The 21,528-nt window shown below is 39.4% G+C and overlaps 1 non-coding gene across 1 annotated transcript; it reads left to right on the top strand.

Annotated features, from left to right (window-relative positions):
- The first annotated feature begins 20,362 nt into the window (after positions 1 to 20,362).
- LOC148553853 (small nucleolar RNA R71) lies at positions 20,363 to 20,470 on the top strand. Its single transcript, XR_015893118.1, has one exon. It is a non-coding gene; the product is annotated as a small nucleolar RNA R71 (small nucleolar RNA).
- The last annotated feature ends 1,058 nt before the right edge of the window (positions 20,471 to 21,528 follow it).

Genomic DNA, 21,528 nt, shown 5'->3' with positions numbered 1-21,528 from the left:
TGTCAAGTGAAAACTTGAGACTGAGCGGTTAAAGTCAAGGTCCAAAGCAGAAAGAAGAGTGTGCTTAAGAACTCTGGACACCTCTAATTGGGGACTTTAGCAAAGCTGAGTCACAATCCAAAGGGTTCACCCAATTATGTGTCTGTGGCATTTATGTATCCGGTGGCAATACTGGAAAACAAAGTGCTTAGGGCCACGGCCAAGGCTCATGAAATAGCTGTGTTCAAGAATCATCATACTAAAATAGGAGAATCAATAACACTATCTGAATTCTAAGTTCTTATAGATGCCAATCACTCTGAGCTTCAATGGATAAAGTGAGATGTCAAAACTGTTCGGAAGCAAAAAGCTGCTAGTCCCGCTCATCTAATTAGAATCTGAGCTTCACTCAAAAACACTGAGATATTATTGCTTCTCAACCTATTAGTCTTCTATTTTATTTGTCTAGTTGCTTGAGGACACGCAACAGTTTAAGTTTGGTGTTGTGATGAGCGGATATTTTATACGCTTTTTGGGGTTAATTTCATTTAGTTTTTAGTATGTTTTAGTTAGTTTTTAATTTATTTTCATTAGTTTTTAGGAAAAATTCATATTTCTGGACTTTACTATGAGTTATGTGTTTTTCTATAATTTCAGATATTTTTCTGGCTGAAATTTAGGGAGCTGAGCAAAAATCTGATTCAGGCTGAAAAAGGACTGCTGATGCTGTTGGATTCTGACCTCCCTGCACTCAAAGTGGATTTCTGGAGCTACAGAACTCGAAATGGCGTGCTTCCAATTGCGTTGGAAAGTAGACATCCAGGGCTTTCCAGCAATATATAATACTCCATACTTAGCTCAAGAATAGACGACGTAAACTGGTGTTCAACGCCAGTTCTCTGCCCAATTCTAGCGTCCAGCGCCAGAAAAGGATTAAAAGTTGGAGTTCAACGCCAGAAATGGATCCAAACCTGGCGTTGAACGCCCAAAATGGCCTTATGCACGTAAATTACTTAAATCTCAGCCCCAGCACACACCAAGTGGGTCCCAGAAGTGGATCTCTATACCATCTGCTATCGTTTACTCATTTTCTGTAAACCTAGGCTACTGGTTTAGTATTTAAACAACTTTTAGAGACTTATTTTGTATCTCATGACATTTTTAGATCTGAACTTTGTACTCTTTGACGGCATGAGTCTCTAAACTCCATTGTTGGGGGTGAGGAGCTCTGCTGTGCCTCGATGAATTAATGCAAGTATTTCTGTTTTCTATTCAACATGCGTGTTTCTATCTAAGATATTCATTCGCACTTCAACCTGAATGTGATGAACGTGACAATCATCATCATTCCCTATGAACGCGTGCCTGACAACCACTTCCGTTCTACTTTAGATTGAATGAGTATCTCTTAGATCTCTTAACCAGAATCTTCGTGGTATAAGCTAGATTGATGGTGGCATTCATGAGAGTCCGGAAAGTCTAAACCGTGTCTGTGGTATTCCGAGTAGGACTCTGGGATTGAATGACTGTGACGTGCTTCAAACTCGTGAGTGCTGGGCGTAGTGACAGACGCAAAAGGATAGTAAATCCTATTCTGGTACGATTGAGAACCTGCAGATGATTAGCCGTGCGGTGACAGCGCACCCGGACCATTTTCACTGGAAGGATGGATGGTAGCCATTGACAACGGTGGTCCACCAACACACAGCTTGCCATAGGAGGACGTGCATGCTTGAATCAGAAGATAGAGGAAAGCAGAGATTCAGAACACAAAGCATCTCCAAAACTCCAACATATTCTCCATTACTACACAACAAGTAACCTTTAATCCATGCTCTCTTGTTTATTCGCAATTCAACTGATAAATATAATTGACTTCCTGACTAAGAATTACAAGATAACCATATATTGCTTCAAACCAACAATCTCCGTGGGATTCGACCCTTACTCACGTAAGGTATTACTTGGACGACCCAGTACACTTGCTTGTTAGTGGTACGCATTGTGAAAAGTGTGATTCACAATTCGTACACCAGGAACCCTTCAGCCACAACGCAACACACACACCAGAAAATTGAGAAAAGAAAGAGAAGAGAGAAGAGCACTATTCACACATCACTTTAATCCGCAATATCTCGAGCTACGGTACTCCGATTTACGTGCCGTCAGCGGCTACGCGAAGCTCTTGCCGAGCTTGTCACTTCTATCCAAGCTTTGTGCTAAGCCTTCCAAGTGTCCTTGTCCAGTTTTCGTGCCCTTGTGAAATTCGAGTTTTAGGGTTTGGTTTTGAGTGAAATCTTGTGTTTTGGGTGTTTAGGTACACTCTAGCACTTGATTGCTTATGGTTTTGGCTTCCAAAACTGTTGGACAAGGTAAGAGCTCTTGAAACCCTTGTGATTTTATGATTATGTTGAGCCCCAGATTGATTAGTTATGATTTGTGTGTATATAGCTTGATTGTTGTGAGTTTGGGAGCTTTTGGAGCTTGTTGGTGCTTGTTGGAGTCATATTGGAGGCTTGCTTGTGGTTGGAAGCTCAACTTGTGCTCTTTTGGAGTTTTAGTTCATATTGGGAATCGGTCAAGGTATGATTTTGATTTCCTCCATGTAGTATATAATATTCATGGACACTTAGGCTAGTAGCCTATAGGTTATGTTTGAATTAAAATGGTTGTTGAGTGTTGAATGTTGATGTATGATGATTTATGACAGGTTGAGGAATTTTGAGTTTATTTATAATGATTAATCTTGATATGATGAGGATGAATGATTGTGTGGATTTAAAAGTGGTTTGATATGATATATGTGAAGTCAAGGTTATTGGAATGGTAATTGATGATTTGGAATGATTGATAAATGGTTACATTGATGTTGGTAGTTGGATATGGGAGATTGATATTGAAATTGATGATAGAATGATGTTTGGTGAATGTATTGGTGGAAAAATTGTTTGTGAGGTTATATGTTTCAGAATTGAGATTGAGAATGATGAAGTGTGATGGGAAAAATTGGTGTGAATGATGAATGGTGACCCATAGGGTAGATTGTGTTGAAATTGGGAGTGTGGTATTGTTTTGGTTGGATGTGGTTTGTGAAAATTGGTAAATTGAGATTTTGTGAGTGTTGGTAAAAGTTTAGTTTTTGGTGAATTTTGTTTGATCATAACTCATGCCTCAGTTTTCGAAATTTATTGAAATTTGTTTAGAATTAAAGTCCATTGAAAACTCTTTGGTAGAGGGAGTTGTGATCATACAAAGATTGGTGTTAAAAATCTGAAATTTTGCAAAGTTGCATAATTTTATGATTTCTGGTATGTGCGCACACACAGCCTTGTGCGCACGCATAACCCTGTAAGAATTCTAATCTGTGCGCACACACAGACCTGTGCGTCCGCACACGCAGGGGACGGCTCTCTGTTTGCAGCACTAGCACAGCTTGTGCGCGCACATACCAATGAGGATTTGCAACATGTGCGTACATACAGCCTTGTGCGCACGCACAGGTTGGGAAGGTCAGTCTGTTGAGGGCGCTAGCACAGGTTGTGCGAGCGAACAGACATTGTGAATTTTGGTACCTGTGCGTACGCACACCTCTATGTGTACACATACGCCCTGTTTCTCAAATTCAAATTTTGTTTTCAACTATTTGACCTTTCCAACAAGATTGTAAGCTTCTGTAACACCATTTTAAGACTTTTGGGCTTATATTCGGGTATCAGATATGCGGAAGGTCCTAGGAGGATTTCATTTGGTATTTCTTTGAAAAGTTAGAGAACGGAGGCTAGGTTTCTAGTGTACTGAGGATGGGTTTGGTGGAGTGAGAATGAAGAATGGTATATGAATTGAGGAAAGGATGAACTAATGAGTTCGGAATTGAAATTATGCATTGATGATGGTTGCGATGAATTGAGGACGCAGAAAGGAATGATGATCTCTATGAATGTTGAGAGTGTGCCAGGCACTCTATCCTTGGACTGATAGTGTTTGAAAGAGAGTGTGTCATGCACTATATCCTCGAAATGTTGAGGATTGATAACTGAAAGTGATTTGAGATGAGAATGGTGATGACTGGTGATGATTTAAGGTCGATGGACTTGTGGGATGTAGACAGTGTGCCAGACACTATATCCTTGGAATGATTTATGATGAAATAAATGTTGTTGTTGTTTTCCTTCTCTACCGCAAGAGTGTGCCAGGCACTATATTCTCGGAACAAAAGCGTGCCAGGCGCTATATCCTCAGACGTGGCAGAAAGGCAACATCCGAAAGGATGTGTCGGGTTGGCATTCATAGACCTACAAGTGATATTACGAGCCAATAGGATAGACATTCATCATGTGCATCGTTTATGTGTATGTTTGCTTTGCTTACTTAGGTTTGCCTAATTGTATAATATGTCAACTTGCTTCTTGAATTTCTTGTTATATATTTGAATATTACCTATTTTTTCCTTGCTTGTATTATCTGTGTTTGTCTGGCGCTGAGAAGGTTAGGTTAGCGGTGGCGACGGGATCGCACGGAGGGTAGGTTAGTGAAGGCTGTGGGACAGCGGTGTTTAGTCTAGTTAGTAATCCCCTAAGTTATATTCACATTACCCTATTATTATATTGTGGTTTAAGTTATGTCTCAATGTTTTAGTATGCTTCAAGATAAATCTTGTGATGGATATGAAGTTTAAGACTGCCTTTGGCATCCTGGAGCTTATATCCTACTTTACTGGACACTGTTACTATACTGAGAACCTCTGGTTCTCATACCATCTTTCTGTTGTGTTTTTCAGATGTAGGTCGCAACCCACCTCGGTGAGTTGTTTGGATGGTGACAGAAGCGGAGGATCCTGTTACTCTTGGAGTTTTTTTGATTTATTTTGTTTATACATCTCTCACTTTTGTATTTTGTTTTGCCTAGAGGCTTGTATTTGAGAGAGAAAAACTTGTATAAGCTAATTTTACTGTCTGGATCATGTATGTTTGTATATAGCTAGCTGGCTTAAACTCCACGAGCCATGCCTAGTCTCTTATGATATTATACTCTATACTTTTGTTATATTATGTATATATCTTTTGCTTCAAGTTAGTAGCTTCGTTAGTACATTTTGCGCTTTTAAATCTTGGTTTTGAGCTATATCCTTCATCGGGCTTCTAGATGATATTAATTCTTTCTATATATATTATATGTATGAACTTAGAACTGTCCTAACCTTTGATTAACCTTTGCTTTACGACGCGAGGTAAAGCTTAGGATAATTAGGGTGTTACATCTCTGAGGAGGTTAAGGCCACCCCCTCCACCATAACACAATAAGTGCTTGATAACCTGAGGGAAGCTAGGGTTATTTTCGATTCTAATTTAAGTAATTTGTACATTTTCTCGGTTCCTTGGTCTGGGAATCCGTTGTGCCATATCAACGAACATGCTGGCATGGTCCTGGACTGGTTGTGCATGTACGACACCCTATTCTCCCGAATTGGGGTTCGACTTCTTTTTACCAACTTCCAAGTGAGTGTGTTAACTCACACTGGGTGTGCCCCCTCCAACTTCATCCAAATAGCTAGGCCATTATTCGCTATTTCAAGCTTTTATGCTCATTTTTAGATATCTAACCCTCTCTTAGGATTTTCTTTTATTTCTTTACTTTGACAGTTCCCTTTATATCACAAGGACGTGGGTTCATCTCCTTCCAAGGTGTTCAGAATAAAAAATTTTTTTAATTTATTTGAAGAGTCTTACCATGATTTTAAAGAAAAGTTTTTTTTAGATTGAAAGAGTAGAGGGTACAACTCCTTCTTTCATGACCTTAGAAGGTGCAAAGAAGTTTAACTTATACTGGAATTACGTGTCTTCTCCAAAAATCCGAGCTGGTGGTGTAAATGCTTTTGAGCTTGTGAGCATTAATATGTTAATGATGCTGTGGAATGAACACTCTCTTAGCTTGAGAGATATAATAGTGAATGAACCAGCTGCTCGGAATGCTATCAGTAAGCTTTGTTTCTCGCTTCCTTTTATATGCATGATTTCGTATACTCATGATTTCATTACCTTACCAAAATATTATAATCTTATTTTAGTTGATATGGGCAGGGGACTTGCCACCATGCTACCATGAAGAAGAGGTTGGAAGCTCAACTGCTGATTAGTGCAGGTGGTGATAAAGTTTCTTCTTCTGCCACTATCAGTCGTCAGTCGCAACCTCAAAGGATTGAGGAGAGTGGAGAGGGGTAAGGTCCTAAGGTCCATATACTGGAGGAAGATTTCCCTAACCACTCTCCCCAAAAGAAAAAATTGAAGGGCACCAGAAAGGATGATGCCGATGTTTTGGCTCCATCATCATTTGGGTAAGTACTAGATAAAGGTTTTCGGGCCCCTGATTTCGTGGATCATCATGTCATGAACGAGGACAAGAGATTAGGGCTCACTAAGATGCCCCTGTAGGACACCCTTCCCCGTGTTCAAAGAATGCTCCTCCATTCAGCCACATATATGCGAGATACGGAGTTAGAAATTTTAAATCTCCACTTATATTTCCTATCGAAGGATAAAATAATTGCCGATGCTAATGCTCAAATTCAAAAGCTAAAAACCTGGGTTACTGCTCTTCAGGAGAGGTAGACTTCCTTTGAAAATGAGGTAAAAATTTTGAAAGAGGCAAAGGTTGCTTCCGACTTGAAGGGGGAGAATCTGAAGAAGCAAGTTTCTGAGCTTGTAGGAAAGATTTGGGAACTCAAACTCTTGGTTCAGAAAGCGAAGCGTGCTGTCGTGGATGGAGTTTTTGATGCTAAGCAGAACATCCTTGACTAAATTAGACTGAGAGCTCCCGACTTGGACATCACCGAAGTTGATACTTTCAAGAAAGTGGTGGATGAAAAAGTTGTTTCTATTTTGTAGTGGTTTTTATAATATTTTCCTAAGTGTAATGAACTTGGTAGTTTTGAACTCTTGGTACTTTTGTGTAGTGCCTTTTGTGCGGTGCTTTTCCCATGTAATCGGGATTAACTTTATATGCTCTAACATTTTTACTGTTTTGATACATTAAAATATTGGATCTTATTTTGTTTAGTACTTGTTAAACCATTTTACTTCGATTTTTAGTTTCAACCCAAATTTGATTTCACACAAACTGAGGAGATATTTTACTGAAAAGATATTTTGAAGACTTAATGATCGTTCATATGTAATGTAAAAATACAAAGGATTCTTATTTGCTGGATACAAAAGAAACCAAAGCTATGAGGCCTCTTTAAAAACCTAGGTACCTGATGTAGGAAAATCGTCGGTTTAAAATTTTCACAAAAAAATAATCTCGTCGAAGTATAGATCCAAACCAACAATTAACTCCTCCAATTGAAATTTAATTTTGTTTATCACTTTAGTCAAACCAATAAAAACCGAGAGTATTTAAACCTCGGGTTGTCTCTCAAAGGAATTGCAGGGAAGTATGCATGCTATTGGTTATGAGAATTTTTGGGGTTTTTAGTATGATGAACAAGAAATGTAAATCTGTAAGAAAGTAAAGATCAAAGAAAGAAATCAAATGCTAAAAGGCACTCATGGAAAGGATCAAGAGTCAAGGCTTCCTATCTAGATCATTGACCACAACATGGTAATTACAAAGGATTAATTCCACTTAGTTTTCCTCTAACATCAGAGGGTGAAGTCAAGTGGACATAATTGATCATAAAACTAATTAACAATCCTAAATTACCAATCACACTGGACATAATGACATCAAGGAACCTAAGTTCTCAATCTCAAGTCAAGAGTGCTAAAATCTACTCTAAAACTAAACTAAGCATTTTATTAAACACTTGGGGTGCATAAACATAAAGCATGGTAAAATGGCAATAATCATAAAATCTACAACTACCAAATGCAAGAAAATAATAATAGCAACTCAATTAAGCAATAATAAATATAGAAACATCAAATTACATTAATAGAAATCAAAATCAGCAAGAGTTCATAAACATAAAAGTGACCAAATAAAAGAAACAACATGTAAAACTAAGAGAACAAGGATGCAATAATAAGAAATTACAAGGAAAACTAAATCAACACAAGATCAAAACCTAAATCTAAGAGGAAATCAACCTAAATCTGCCTTAATTCTAGAGTGAAGAGAGAATTTCTCTCTCTAGAATATAACCTAAAGCATGTTCTAAACTAAACCTAATTGCTCTTCCCTTGTTCATTTTTGAATTTTGCCTCAAATACTTCAGAAATGAGTTGGATCTAAGCTTAAAGAGGTCCAGAAATCGCCAGCCACATTTTCTTTAAGTGAGTCATGTGCTTCTTGTCACGCGTACGCAGAAGGTCACACATACGTGCAACATAGCGAAATCTCAGGTCATGCGTACACGCAAGGCATGCGTTCGCGCAACTGGACAGAATTCCAAAACTTCATTTCTTCATGAATTCTCCACTTTTCCATACTTTTTCTTCATTTCTTCAATCCAATCTTTGGCTTCTAAGCATGAAATCACTTAACAAGCACATAAAAGCATCGAATGGAATTAAAGTGAATTAAATTTGGCAAATTAAGGGCCTAAAAAGCATGTTTTTACTCTTAAGCACAATTTAGGAAGAATTTAAAAACCCATGCTATTTTAGTGAATAAATGTAAGGAAAGTTAATAAAATCCACTAAATCCAATACAAGATAAACCATAAAATTGTGGTTTATCAGTACCTAGGAAAAGAGTGCCTTTATTCTACTCATAGTTCTATCGATAACAAATTCTAAGAATAGTATCTCTTCAAGTGGGTTGCATTCCAGCTTCTCGGAATATCGGAACCTTCCAATGTTTCTATCTTGTAGGCTCTTTTCCCCAGTACTTCTTTTATCCTGAAAGGGCCCTTCCAAGTTGGGGCTAACTTACCCTGAGTTCTGGGGGTTCTGGCATCTGCCTGCTTCAATACTAGGTCTTTGGCTTGGAAACTTTTAGGTCGGACTTTGCTATTGTATCTTTTAGCCACCTTTTGCTTCAAGGCTTGTTTAGCTAGGTTAGCCGCATTTCTTACCTCATTAATCAATCCATGTTCTCACGAGTTCGCAAGGTCTCTAAGAGCATTCTTAGGTTAGGCAACTTAGGCTCAACCAACTTCTATTGGGATAACTGCTTCTTCCCCACACATGAGTCTGAAAGGTGTTTCCTTGGTAGTAGATTGGACCGTAATCCAATAAGACCATAATACTGACCACATCTCGTCAGCCTAGGAACTTGGAGACTCGTCTAATTATTTTTTCAACCCATTTAGGATCACTTTGTTAGCAGCTTCAGCTTTTCCATTTGCCTATGGGTGTTCAATCGAGGCGAATATTTGCCAAGTCCCTAACCCACTTAGTACTTCCAAAAATTTGGAGTCTGTGAGTTGAGTCCCATTGTCTGTGACCACTACTTCTGGGATCCCAAACCTTGTGATGACTTCCCTCCAAACGAATTTCTGACACTGAGCAGAACTAATACTTGACAGTGGCTTAGCTTCAATCCATTTTGTAAAATAATCTATAGCCACTATGAGATATTTTACCTGGCCGAGTACTTATGGGAAAGGTCCCAGCAAATTCAAGCCCCACTTAGCAAATGGTCTTGTTTAGAAAATAGACACTAGTTTGTGAAGGGGTGCCTGATGAAGGTTCCCGTGCAACTAACATTTGTCACACTTTTTCAGATATTCCATGGCATCCTTGATAAGGGTAGGCCAAAAATATCCTACTCAGATGACTTTCTAGGCTAATAACTTAGCCTCCAAATGATGTCTACAACATCCCTCATGAACTTCCTACAATACATACATTGTTTATTGAGGACTCAAACATTTTAACAATGGCTGGTATATTCCCCTCTTATATAGTTGTCCATTTATCAAGGATTTTTTAGCTGCTTTAAGTCGCAATTTCCTTGCTTCATTGGCATCACTGGACAAAGTTTCATGTTCTAGGTACATGTCACTACAAGAAAAATGTTGAGTATCGTCGAATTTAGCATCGAATGTTAGCGGCAAGATTTTCGTCGGTTTTATCGTTGGATTAGGTAGCAAATTCATAACCCTAAAATATTACCATTAGAATAACGTTTCCAATAGTAACGTCAATAGTAATATTTGGAAGGAAAAAGAAATTTTTGGCGCGCCCACTACCGTCGGATTTACCGGCAGGAAGATCTGACGGTAATAATGTTTAGTGAAACGCTGCATTTTAGGCATACGAAAACGTTACCATTAGATTAATCTGACGGTAACAGTGCCCTAAATGAAAGCGCGAACATCGTATCCCCCATTTCAAATTTCACGCTCTCTCTCTCTTCATCTCCACCCTCTCTCTCATAACCGCCACCACTTCCATTCCCTGCTCTCTCCCGTCGATGCCGAGCGTACCGCCGTCGTCAACCCCTCTCTGTCGTCGCCACCCCCCTCTTTCTTCTCCTTCTTCTCCTACCTCCTTCTCTCTCTCTCTCTCCTTCGTCGTCACTACCGTCTTCCATCACCACCATCTGCCTTCACCACCATCTACTACCACAGTAACTTTGATGACCACCACTGCAACATCCACGTCTTCCCTTATTTATGTTGTTTTTCATTACAAGTTCAATGAACAACTCTTTTCCAATTCATTTAATTTTAGTTTAATGTAGTTTAGGTTTAAATAGAATTTAAATTTTAGTTTTGAATCGATTTCAAAGTTAGTTCACTTTAGTTTGGAATTGTCTAATTGTGTTAATTGTTGTGTTGATGACTGTTTTATTGAGAAATTATTGCTGAAATTGTTTGATATTTTTTTAACTTTGGTTTAATTTAGTTTAGGTTTGAGTAGAATTAGAATTTTAATTTTGAATCAGTTTCAAAGTTAGTTCAGTTTAGGTTTGTAATCTTAGTGGATTTATGTTGATTAAGTTGTGTTTCATTCAATTCATTAGGTTTTGCATTGTTGAAGTATTTGAAATTGTCTAATTGTATTAATTGCTATTAATTACTATGTTGATGACTATTTTATTGAGAAATTATTACTGAGATTGTTTGATAATTTGATATATGCAGACATGTCAATAGGCAGAGGTGCTACGAATTAGGCTGCTAGTCGTGGTCGGGGTAGAGGGAGGATTTTTTCAGGTACCCCCGAGACTTCTGGATCCTCTCCCTCTACTCCGACTACGCCGGTGGCACCATAGGTTGTGAGTTTAGCAGAGTAGCCATTCATCATGGTTCCTAACCCCAACTACTTACCTCCATCCACGGTGGGATGCTGCCTCTTACTCCTCAGTAGCCCGCATCCATGGTGACTCGAGCGACAGATGCCATGGCCCCAGAGTCAAGTCACAATAATAGCTGATGCCCCTTCACACCTCGCACCACACATTTGCACATTTGGCATGATGGTGGCACGGGAAAAGTAACACGTTCAATTCTCATGTATTTCCTATTCTTGGTTATTGTTGAAAGTGCCTGAGTTATTTCTAGTTCAGTTTATTTTAGTGTTAATTACTAGTTATTATTTTTTAGTTTTCCTGATTATGATTCCTGTTATTGCTGAAAGTTCCTGAAACCTGATTCCTGTTTACTGGATTTAGTAGGTTGATTTGGATTGCTAGTTATTATTTTCTAGATTTAATGATTATGGTTGATTCTTGTTTGTGAGTTGTTGTTAGGTTTTTGTCGAATCCAAATGCGTGTACTCAGGAGACGACGAATGTCATCAAGGTGATTCACAACCAGTCCTGGCCTAGCTACACAAAGATCCCCCGCTGAGACCAGACAACGCTGGTTTAAGAAATGGTCGGTAATTACTTTCATTGTTTCTATTTTATACCTTTTTAGCTAGTTTATATCCTCTATCTTGTTTCCTTAAATTTAAAGCTTCGTTCCGGAAAAGCATAAATTTTTGGCTTGGTTGTGTCTTAAGGAGGCTCTTCCTTCTGCAAGTTTTCGCTTTAGAAGAGGGATGTCGTCATCAGATAGGTGTCCAAGATGTCTTTCTAGCCAGGAATCGGTTATACATTGTATTCGGGATTGTCCAAAAGCTCAGCTTGTCTGGCAAAGGTTGGATATTCCTTGTCATCCTTTGGATTTGAAGAACTGGTTCTTGTATCATAGCAGAGAGCACCCGTTCAAGTTCTTTTCGGGACTTTGGTGGATATGGCGAGCAAGGAATAACGACATCTTTAATCCCCATGAAACTTGGCCTCCGGAAAAAGTCATTTGTCTGGCATTAACTTCAGAAAAGGAGCTTAGAAATATTTTTGAATTACAACGTATGTCCCTTCCCTCTACTCTAAATGGTTTTTGGAATCCCCCATCCATTGGTACTTTTAAGATTAATTGTGATGCTAGTTATTTTGGTTCGGGTGATAGTGTTGGTTTTGCTTGTGTTATTAGAGATTGTAATGGGAGCTGGCAAAGGGGGTGTTTGGGAATGATTGAGAGTAATAGTATTCTTCAAGGAGAATTGTTTGCTATTTGGAGAGGATATCTCTTAGCTTGGGATGTGGGTCAACGAGATGTTATTTGTGAGACAGATTGTGTGGAAGCATTTAATCTTGTTACTCAAGATGGTTTTGGGTTTATTGATCCACTGGTGCTCAAAATAAGAGATATCATGCATTGGAATTGGCGTGTTGACTTTCGTTTGATTATGAGAGATGCAAACACGGTGGCAGATACTATGGCAAAGATGGCGATGAAGTTACAACTTTCGCATGTGGAGCTTCTTTCACCTTGGGAGGAGTTTAAGAGTAGTCTTAAACGGGACTGTCCCTCTATTTAAGCAGTTCCTTGTTTTGTTTCTTTTGTTTTTCTTTGTTTAATTTATTTCAGTCACCAAAAAAAAAAAAGCTTCGTTGTTGCAGCTGCACTTCATTTGGGATGCTGTATAAGACCTGGCCATCTAGAAGATATTCGACCATAGGATGGGTCAGCGGCTCCAGTAGATCCTGGATGATGTTCATCATGGGCGGGACCAGCGAATAAGCTGGCTTTGATCGGAGGTAAAGAAGGGTTTGTTAGCTCATTGGGAGACCGATGCGGGGTACAGGCATCGGCGCCTCACTAGCCGAGCTAATAGGGCATCGCTCAGGTCATCCAAGTATATCGGCGGCTCGGTGACCTTCATGAGAATGAAGGCCAGGATGGTATGTAGTTTGTTTAGTATTCTTAATAGCTTCGTTATATTTTCTGTTTTGCATATCATTATTACGCATTCTAATAATTTTGTATTTCAATGCAACTAATGTAGTTGAAGTCGTTGGAACACAAGGCCAAATTGGCGGAGACGTTCAAGTACACTTACACGCTGAAGGAGAACAAAATGAGATTTGTTTATCAACGGTCTCAGGACCATTATATGAGTAAAGATACATCTGATTATCTTCTGCTACAAAATTATTAGAAATTAACTATATATCTATCTTACTAATCACAGTAACTTGTGTTAATTGCATAGGAGTCCTACACACAGAGACTAGAGGACACGACTCAACAGTCTCAGTAGTCTCAGCAAAGTGGGGAGGACATCGCAGATGGATCTGTGGCCTCAGTCGTCGACCCTGATGCGGTTTGTCGCAACACTGCTTTAGCCCCATACAAGAACCGAGTATACGGGATGGGGTCATTCTTTGCTAGCATCCTTCGCACCTCGATATTGAGGCTGTCGTTAGGCTTCGCCACCAGTTGAGTCATCCAGCCTGAGGATGGCATGGATTTTAGGCTCCAGGTGTAGGAGCTCCACCACAGCCTTCACCAACAGGCTCAGAAGCTTACGATTATCGGGAGCTGTATGGTGTGAGAAATTGTGATCATTCCATTCCTTGGTAACGGCGCTAAAAACTCAATACGCATGTTCATGATCTTATATCTGTTTAACAACTTCGTACAACTAACCAGGAAGTGCACTGGGTCGTCCAAGTAATAAACTTTACGTGAGTAAGGGTCGATCCCACGGAGATTGTCGGCTTGAAGTAAGCTATGGGCACCTTGTAAATCTCAGTCAGGCGGATTAAATTGTATTTAGAAATTATAGTGGATGAAAATAAATAAAATATAAAATAGGATAGTGGTACTTATGTAATTCATTGGTGGAAATTTCAGATAAGCATATAGAGATGCTTTCGTTCCTCTAATCTCTGCTTTCCTACTGTCTTCATCCAATCAATCCTACTCCTTTCCATGGCAAGCTTTATGTAAGGCATCACCGTTGTCAATGGCTACATCCCATCCTCTCTGTGAAAAAGGTCCAAATGCTCTGTCACGGCACGGCTAATCATCTGGAGGTTCTCGATCATACTGGAATAGGATTCACCCTCCTTTTGCGTCTGTCACTACGCCCAGCACTCGCGAGTTTGAAGCTCGTCACAGCCATCCCTTCCCAGATCCTACTCGGAATACCACAGACAAGGTTTAGATTTTTCGGATCTCAGGAATGGCCATCCATGGGTTCTAACTTATACCACGAAGATACTAATATCTCAGACTCGGTCCTCTATATTAGATATCTAAGAGATACTCATTCTAGCTTGTTTGCGTGTAGAACGGAAGTGTTTGTCAGGCACGCGTTCATAAGTGAGAATGATGATGAGCGTCACATAATCATCACATTCATCATGTTCTTAGGTGCGAATGGATATCTTAGAAGCGGAATAAGTTGAATTGAATAAAAAAATAGTAGTACTTTGCATTAATCTTTGAGGAACAGCAGAGCTCTACACCTTAATCAATGGAGTGTAGAAACTCTACCGTTGAAAATACATAAGTGATGAAGGTTCAGGCATGGCCGAATGGCCAGCCCCCAAACGTGATCTCAGAACTAAACGTCCAAAAGATGAAACTAAAGATGTTCCAAAGATGTAAATACAATAGTAAAAAGTCCTATTTATACTAAACTAGTTACTAGGGTTTACAGAAGTAAGTAATTGATGCATAAATCTACTTTCGGGGCCCACTTGGTGTGTGCTTGGGCTGAGCTTGAAGTTTACACGTGTAGAGGCTTCTTTTGGAGTTGAACGCCAAGTTGTAACATGTTTTTGGCGTTCAACTCTGGTTCGTGACGTGTTTCTGGTGTTTAACTCTAGACTGCAGCGTAGAACTGGCGTGCAATGCTTTTTTGTGTCATCTTTCAATAGTATGGACTATTATATATTGCTGGAAAGCCCTGGATGTCTACTTTCCAACGCAATTGGAAGCGAGCCATTTTGAGTTCTGTAGCTCTAGAAAATCCACTTTGAGTGCAGGGAGGTCAGAATCCAACAACATCAGCAGTCCTTCTTCAACCTCTGAATCTGATTTTTGCTCAAGTCCCTCAATTTCAGCCAGAAAATACCTGAAATCACAGAAAAACATACAAACTCATAGTAAAGTCCAGAAATGTGAATTTAACATAAAAACTAATAAAAACATCCCTAAAAGTAACTAGATCCTACTAAGAACATACTAAAAATAATGCCAAAAAGCGTATAAATTATCCGCTCATCACAACACCAAACTTAAATTGTTTCTTGTCCCCAAGCAACTGAAAATCAAATAGGATAAAAAGAAGAGAATATACTATAAATTCCAAACTATCAATGAAACTTAGCTCCAATCAGATGAGCGGGACTTGTAGCTTTTTGCCTCTTGAATAGTTTTGGCATCTCACTTTATCCATTGAAGTTCAGAATGATTGGTATCTATAAGAACTCAGAGTTCAGATAGTGTTCTTGATTCTCCTAGTTCAGTATGTTGATTCTTGAACACAGCTACTTTATGAGTCTTGGCCGTGGCCCTAAGCACTTTGTTTTTCAGTATTACCATCGGATACATAAATGCCACAGACACATAACTGGTGAACCTTTTCAGATTGTGACTCAGCTTTGCTAAAGTCTCCAATTAGAGGTGTCCAGGGTTCTTAAGCACACTCTTTTTTTTGCTTTGGACCTTGACTTTAACCTCTCAGTCTCAAGTTTTCACTTGACACCTTCACGCCACAAGTACATGGTTAGGGACAGCTTGGTTTAGCCGCTTAGGCCAGGATTTTATTCCTTTAGGCCCTCCTATCCACTGATGCTCAAAGCCTTGGGATCCTTTTTCTTTACCCTTGCCTTTTTGTTTTAAGGGTTATTGGCTTTTTGCTCTTGCCTTTTGGTTTTAAGAGCTTTTGGCTTTTTCTGCTTGCTTTTTCTCTCTTTTTTTTCGCTTTTTTTTTTCTGCAAGCTTTGTATTCACTGCTTTTTCTTGCTTCAAGAATCATTTTTATGATTTTTCATATTATCAAATAACATGTCTCCTTGTCATCATTCTTTCAAGAGCCAACATATTTAACATTCATAAACAACAACTTCAAAAGACATATGCACTGTTCAAGCATTCATTCAGAAAACAAAAAGTATTGTCACCACATCAATATAATTAAACTAAGTTCAAGGATAAATTCGAAACTCATGTACTTCTTTTTTTTTTGAATTAAAACATTTTTCATTTAAGAGAGGTGATGGATTCATAGGACATTCATAACTTTTAAGACATAGTTGCTAATTACTAATGATCATGTAATAAGACACAAACATAGATAAGCACTTAATATAAAGAAAATGAAAAATAGAAAATTTAAGAACAAGGAATGAGTCCACCTTAGTGATGGTGGCGTTTTCTTCTTGAGGAACCAATGATGTCCTTGAGCTCTTCTATGTCTCTTCCTTGTCTTTGTTGCTCCTCCCTCATTGCTTTTTGATCTTCTCTAATTTCATGGAGGATGATGGAGTGCTCTTGATGTTCCACCCTTAATTGTCCCATGTTGGAACTTAATTCTCCTAGGGAGGTGTTGATTTGCTCCCAAAAATTCTATGCAGAAAAGTGCATCCCTTGAGGTATCTCAGGGATTTCTTGATGGTGAGCTTCCTCATGCGTTTCTTAAGCTCCATGAGTGGGCTCTCTTGTTTGCTCCATCCTTTTCTTAGTGATGGGCTTCTCTTCCTCAATGGGAATGTCTCCTTCTATGGAAGCTCCAGCTGAGTAACATAGATGGTAAATAAGATGAGGAAAAGCTAGCCTTGCCAAGGGAGAGGGCTTTTCGGCTATTTTGTAGAGTTCAAGGGAGATGACTTCATGAACTTCTACTTCCTCTCCAATCATGATACTGTGGATCATGATGGCCCGGTCTATGGTAACTTCAGACCGGTTGCTAGTGGGAATGATTGAGCATTAGATGAACTCCAACCATCCTCTAGCCACATGCTTAAGGTCCAGTCTTCTAAGTTGAACCGGTTTTCCTTTTGAGTCAATCTTCCATTGAGCTCCTTCCACACATATGTCCATGAGGACTTGGTCCAACCTTTGATCAAAGTTGACCCTTCTAGTGTAGGGGCGTGCATCTCCTTGCATCATAGGCAAGTTAAATGCCAACCTCACATTTTCCGGACTAAAATCTAAGTATTTCCCCCGAACCATGGTGAGATAACTCTTTGGGTTCGGGTTCTTACTTTGATCATGGTTCTTGGTGATCCATGCATTGGCATAGAACTCTTGAACCATTAGAATTCTGACTTGTTGGATGAGGTTTGTTAGAACTTCCCAACCTCTTCTTTGGATTTCATGTCGGATTTCCGGATACTCATTTCTCTTGAGTTTGAAAGGGACCTCGGGGATCACCTTCTTCTTGGCCACAACATCATAGAAGTGGTCTTGATGGGCTTTGGAGATGAATCTTTCCATCTCCCATGACTCGGAGGTGGAAACTTTTGTCTTCCCTTTCCCTTTTCTAGAGGATTCTCCGGTCTTAGGTGCCATCAATGGTAATGGAAAAACAAAAAACTTATGCTTTTACCACACTAAACTTAGAATATTGCTCGTCCTCGAGCAAGAGAAGAAAGAAGAGATGGAGAAGAAGAAGAAATGGAGGAGAGGGAGAGAGGGTTGTGTTTCGGCCAAGAAGGGGAAGAGAGGGTTGTGTTGTGTGAAAATGAGGAAGAATGGAGGGGTTTATATAGTGGAGGGATGGGGGTTAGGTTCGGCCATTTAGGGTGGGTTTGAGTGGGAAAGTGATTTTGAATTTTGAAGGTAGATGGGGTTTATGAGGTAGGTTTATGGGGAAGAGTGGATGGATGTGAATGGTGAAGGGGTAGTAGGGAAGAGAGCTTGATGTGATTTGTGAAGGGTTTTGGGGAAGGGTGTTTATTGGGAAGAGAGGATGAATGAGAAGAGGGAAGAGTATGAGTGGAGGTAGGTGGGGATCCTGTGGGGTCCACAAATGCTGAGATGATCCTGTAGGGTCCACAGATCCTGAGGTGTCAAGGATTTACATCCCTGCACCAATTAGGCATGTAAAATGCCTTTGCATGCAATTCTGGCGTTTAAACGCCGAATTGATGCTTGTTCTGGGCGTTCAGTGCCCAGATGCAGCATGTTTCTGGCGTCGAACGCCAGTTCTATGCTTGTTTCTGGCGTTCAGCGCCAGCTTTCCTCATTGTGCATTCCTGCCGTCTGAACGCCAGGATGCTGCTTGTTTCTGACGTTCAACTCCAGATCCATGCTCTGTTCTGGCGTTGAACGCCAGCCAGATGCTCCTTACTAGCGTTTAAACGCCAGTAAGTCCTTCCTCCAGGGTGTGATTTTTCTTCTGCTGTTTTTGATTCTGTTTTTAATTTTTCTATTTATTTTGTGACTCCACATGATCATGAACCTAATAAAACATGAAAGAACAATAGAAATAAAAATAAAATTAGATAAATAAAAATTGGGTTGCCTCCCAACAAGCGCTTCTTTAATGTCAATAGCTTGACAGTGGGCTCTCATGGAGCCTCACAGATGTTCAGAGCATTGTTGAGACTCCCCAACACCAAACTTAGAGTTTGGATATGGGAGTTCAACACCAAACTTAGAGTTTGGTTGTGGCCTCCCAACACCAAACTTAGAGTTTGACTGTGGGGGCTCTGGTTGACTCTGCAGTGAGAGAGGCTTTTCAAGCTTCCTCTCCATGGTTACAGAGAGATATCCTTGAGTTTTAAACATAAGGGAGTCCTCATTTAGTTGAAGGATCAATTCTCCTCTGTCCACATCAATCACAACTCTTGCTGTGGCTAGGAAGGGTCTTCCAAGGATGATGGATTCATCCTCATCCTTTCCAGTATCTAGGATAATGAAATTAGCAGGGATGTAAAAGCCTTCAACCTTTACTAACATGTCCTCTACTTGTCCATAAGCCTGTTTTCTGGAATTGTCTACCATCTCTAATGAGATTTTAGCAGCTTGTACCTCAAAGATTCCCAGTTTCTCCATTACAGAGAGTGGCAAGAGGTTTATTCCTGACCCAAGGTCACATAGAGCCTTCTCAAAGGTCATGGTGCCTATGGTACAAGGTATTAGGAACTTTCCAGGATCCTGTTTCTTCTGAGGCAATCTCAGTTGATCCAAATCACTCAGTTCATTGATGAGCAAGGGAGGTTCATCTTCCCAAGTCTCATTGTCAAATAATTTGGCATTCAGCTTCATGATTGCACTAAGGTACTTGGCAACTTGCTCTTCAGTAACATCCTCATTCTCTTCAGAAGAAGAATATTCATCAGAGCTCATGAAGGGCATAAGGAGGTTCAATGGAATCTCTATGGTCTCTAGATGAGCCTCAGAGTCCTTTGGTTCCTCGAAGGAAAATTCCTTGTTGATCACTGGACGTCCCAGGAGGTCTTCCTCCTTGGGATTCACGTCCTTCCCTTCCTCCTTGGATTCGGCCATGTTGGTTATATCAATGGCCTTGCACTCTCTCTTTGGATTCTCTTCTGTATTGCTTGGGAGAGTACTAGGAGGAGTTTCAGTGATCTTCTTACTCAGAGTGGCCTTAGATAGATCAGAGACTAAATTTGCTAAGCTAGATAGATTCTGCTCAGAATTCTCTGTCTGTTGCTGAGTGGATGATGGAAAATGTTTACTACTGTTAAACCTGTTTCTTCCACCATTCTTAAAGCCTTGTTGAGGCTTTTGTTGATCCTTCCATGAGAAATTTGGGTGATTTCTCCATGAGGGGTTATAAGTGTTTCCATAAGGTTCACCTAGATAATTTACCTCTGCTATTGCAGGGTTCTCAGGATCATAAGCCTCTTCTTCAGAAGATGCCTCTTGAGTACTGTTGGATGCAGCTTCCATTCCATTCAGACTCTGAGAAATCATATTGACCTGCTGAGTCAATAGTTTGTTCTGAGCCAATATGACATTCAAAGCATCAATTTCAAGAACTCCTTTCCTTTGGGGCGTCCCATTACTTACAGGATTCCTCTCAGAAGTGTACATAAACTGGTTGTTAGCAACCATGTTAATGAGTTCTTGAGCTTCTGTAGGCGTTTTCTTTAGGTGAATGGATCCACCTGCAGAAGTATCCAATGACATCTTTGATAGCTCAGATAAACTATCATAGAATATATCCAGGATGGTCCATTCTGAAAGCATGTCAGAAGGACACTTTTTGGTCAGTTGCTTGTATCTCTCCCAAGCTTCATAGAGGGATTCACCTTCCTTCTGTCTGAAGGTTTGAACATCCACTCTAAGCTTACTAAGCTTTTGGGGAGGAAAGAACTTGGCTAAGAAAGCCATGACCAGCTTATCCCAAGAGTTCAGGCTGTCCTTGGGTTGAGAGTCCAACCAGATTCTAGCTCTGTCTCTTACAGCAAAAGGGAAAAGCATAAGCCTGTAGACTTCAGGATCTACTCCATTAGTCTTAACAGCATCACATATCTACAAGAATTCAGTTAAAAACTGAAAAGGATCTTCAGATGAAAGTCCATGAAACTTGCAGTTTTGTTGCATCAGAGAAACTAGTTGAGGTTTAAGCTCAAAATTGTTTGCTCCAATGGTAGGGATGGAGATGCTTCTTCCATGTAAATTGGAATTTGGTGCAATAAAGTCACCAAGCATCTTCCTTGCATTATTATTATTTTTGGCTGCTATCTCCTCTTCCTTTTCAAAGATTTCTGTAAGGTTGTCTCTGGATTGTTGTAATTTAGCTTCTCTCAGTTTCCTTTTTAGAGTCCTTTCAGGTTCAGGATCTGCTTCAACAAGAATGTTCTTGTCCTTGCTCCTACTCATGTGAAAAAGAAGAGGACTAAAGATATCGGGGATCCTCTTTACCACAGTATAGAGGTTCCCTTGTGTGAGTAGAAGAAAAGAAAAATAAGAATGTAGAAGAGAAGAATTCGAACTCAGAGGAGAGGAAGGGGTTCGAATTTTGGGTGAAGAAAAGTGTTAGTAGATGAATAAATAAATAAAAGGATATGAGATAGAGAATTTCGAAAATTAAATTAAAATAAATTAAAAATAAAAAATTAAAATTAAAATTTAAAGTTAAATTTCGAAAATTGAAGTTTGAAATTAAATTAAAATTAAAACAATTAGTTAATTAAAAAGGAATTTTGAAAAAGGAGAGAGGGAATTTTCGAAAATAAGAGAGAGAGAGGATTAGTTAGGTAGTTTTAAAAAAGATATGATTGAAATTTAAAAAGATATGATTGAAACAAAAAGATAAGATTTGGAAATCAATTTTAAAAAGATAAGATAAGAAGTTAGAAAAGATATTTTAAAATCAAATTCTTTTTTTGAAAAAGATAGGATTT

The sequence above is a fragment of the Arachis ipaensis genome, chromosome B7, assembly GCF_059453495.1.
Source record: "Arachis ipaensis isolate K30076 ecotype BB chromosome B7, ASM5945349v1, whole genome shotgun sequence".
NCBI classification, from domain to species: domain Eukaryota; kingdom Viridiplantae; phylum Streptophyta; class Magnoliopsida; order Fabales; family Fabaceae; genus Arachis; species Arachis ipaensis.
The sequence above is the reverse complement of the archived record's forward strand: the minus strand, read 5'-3'. Positions and strand labels throughout refer to the sequence as shown.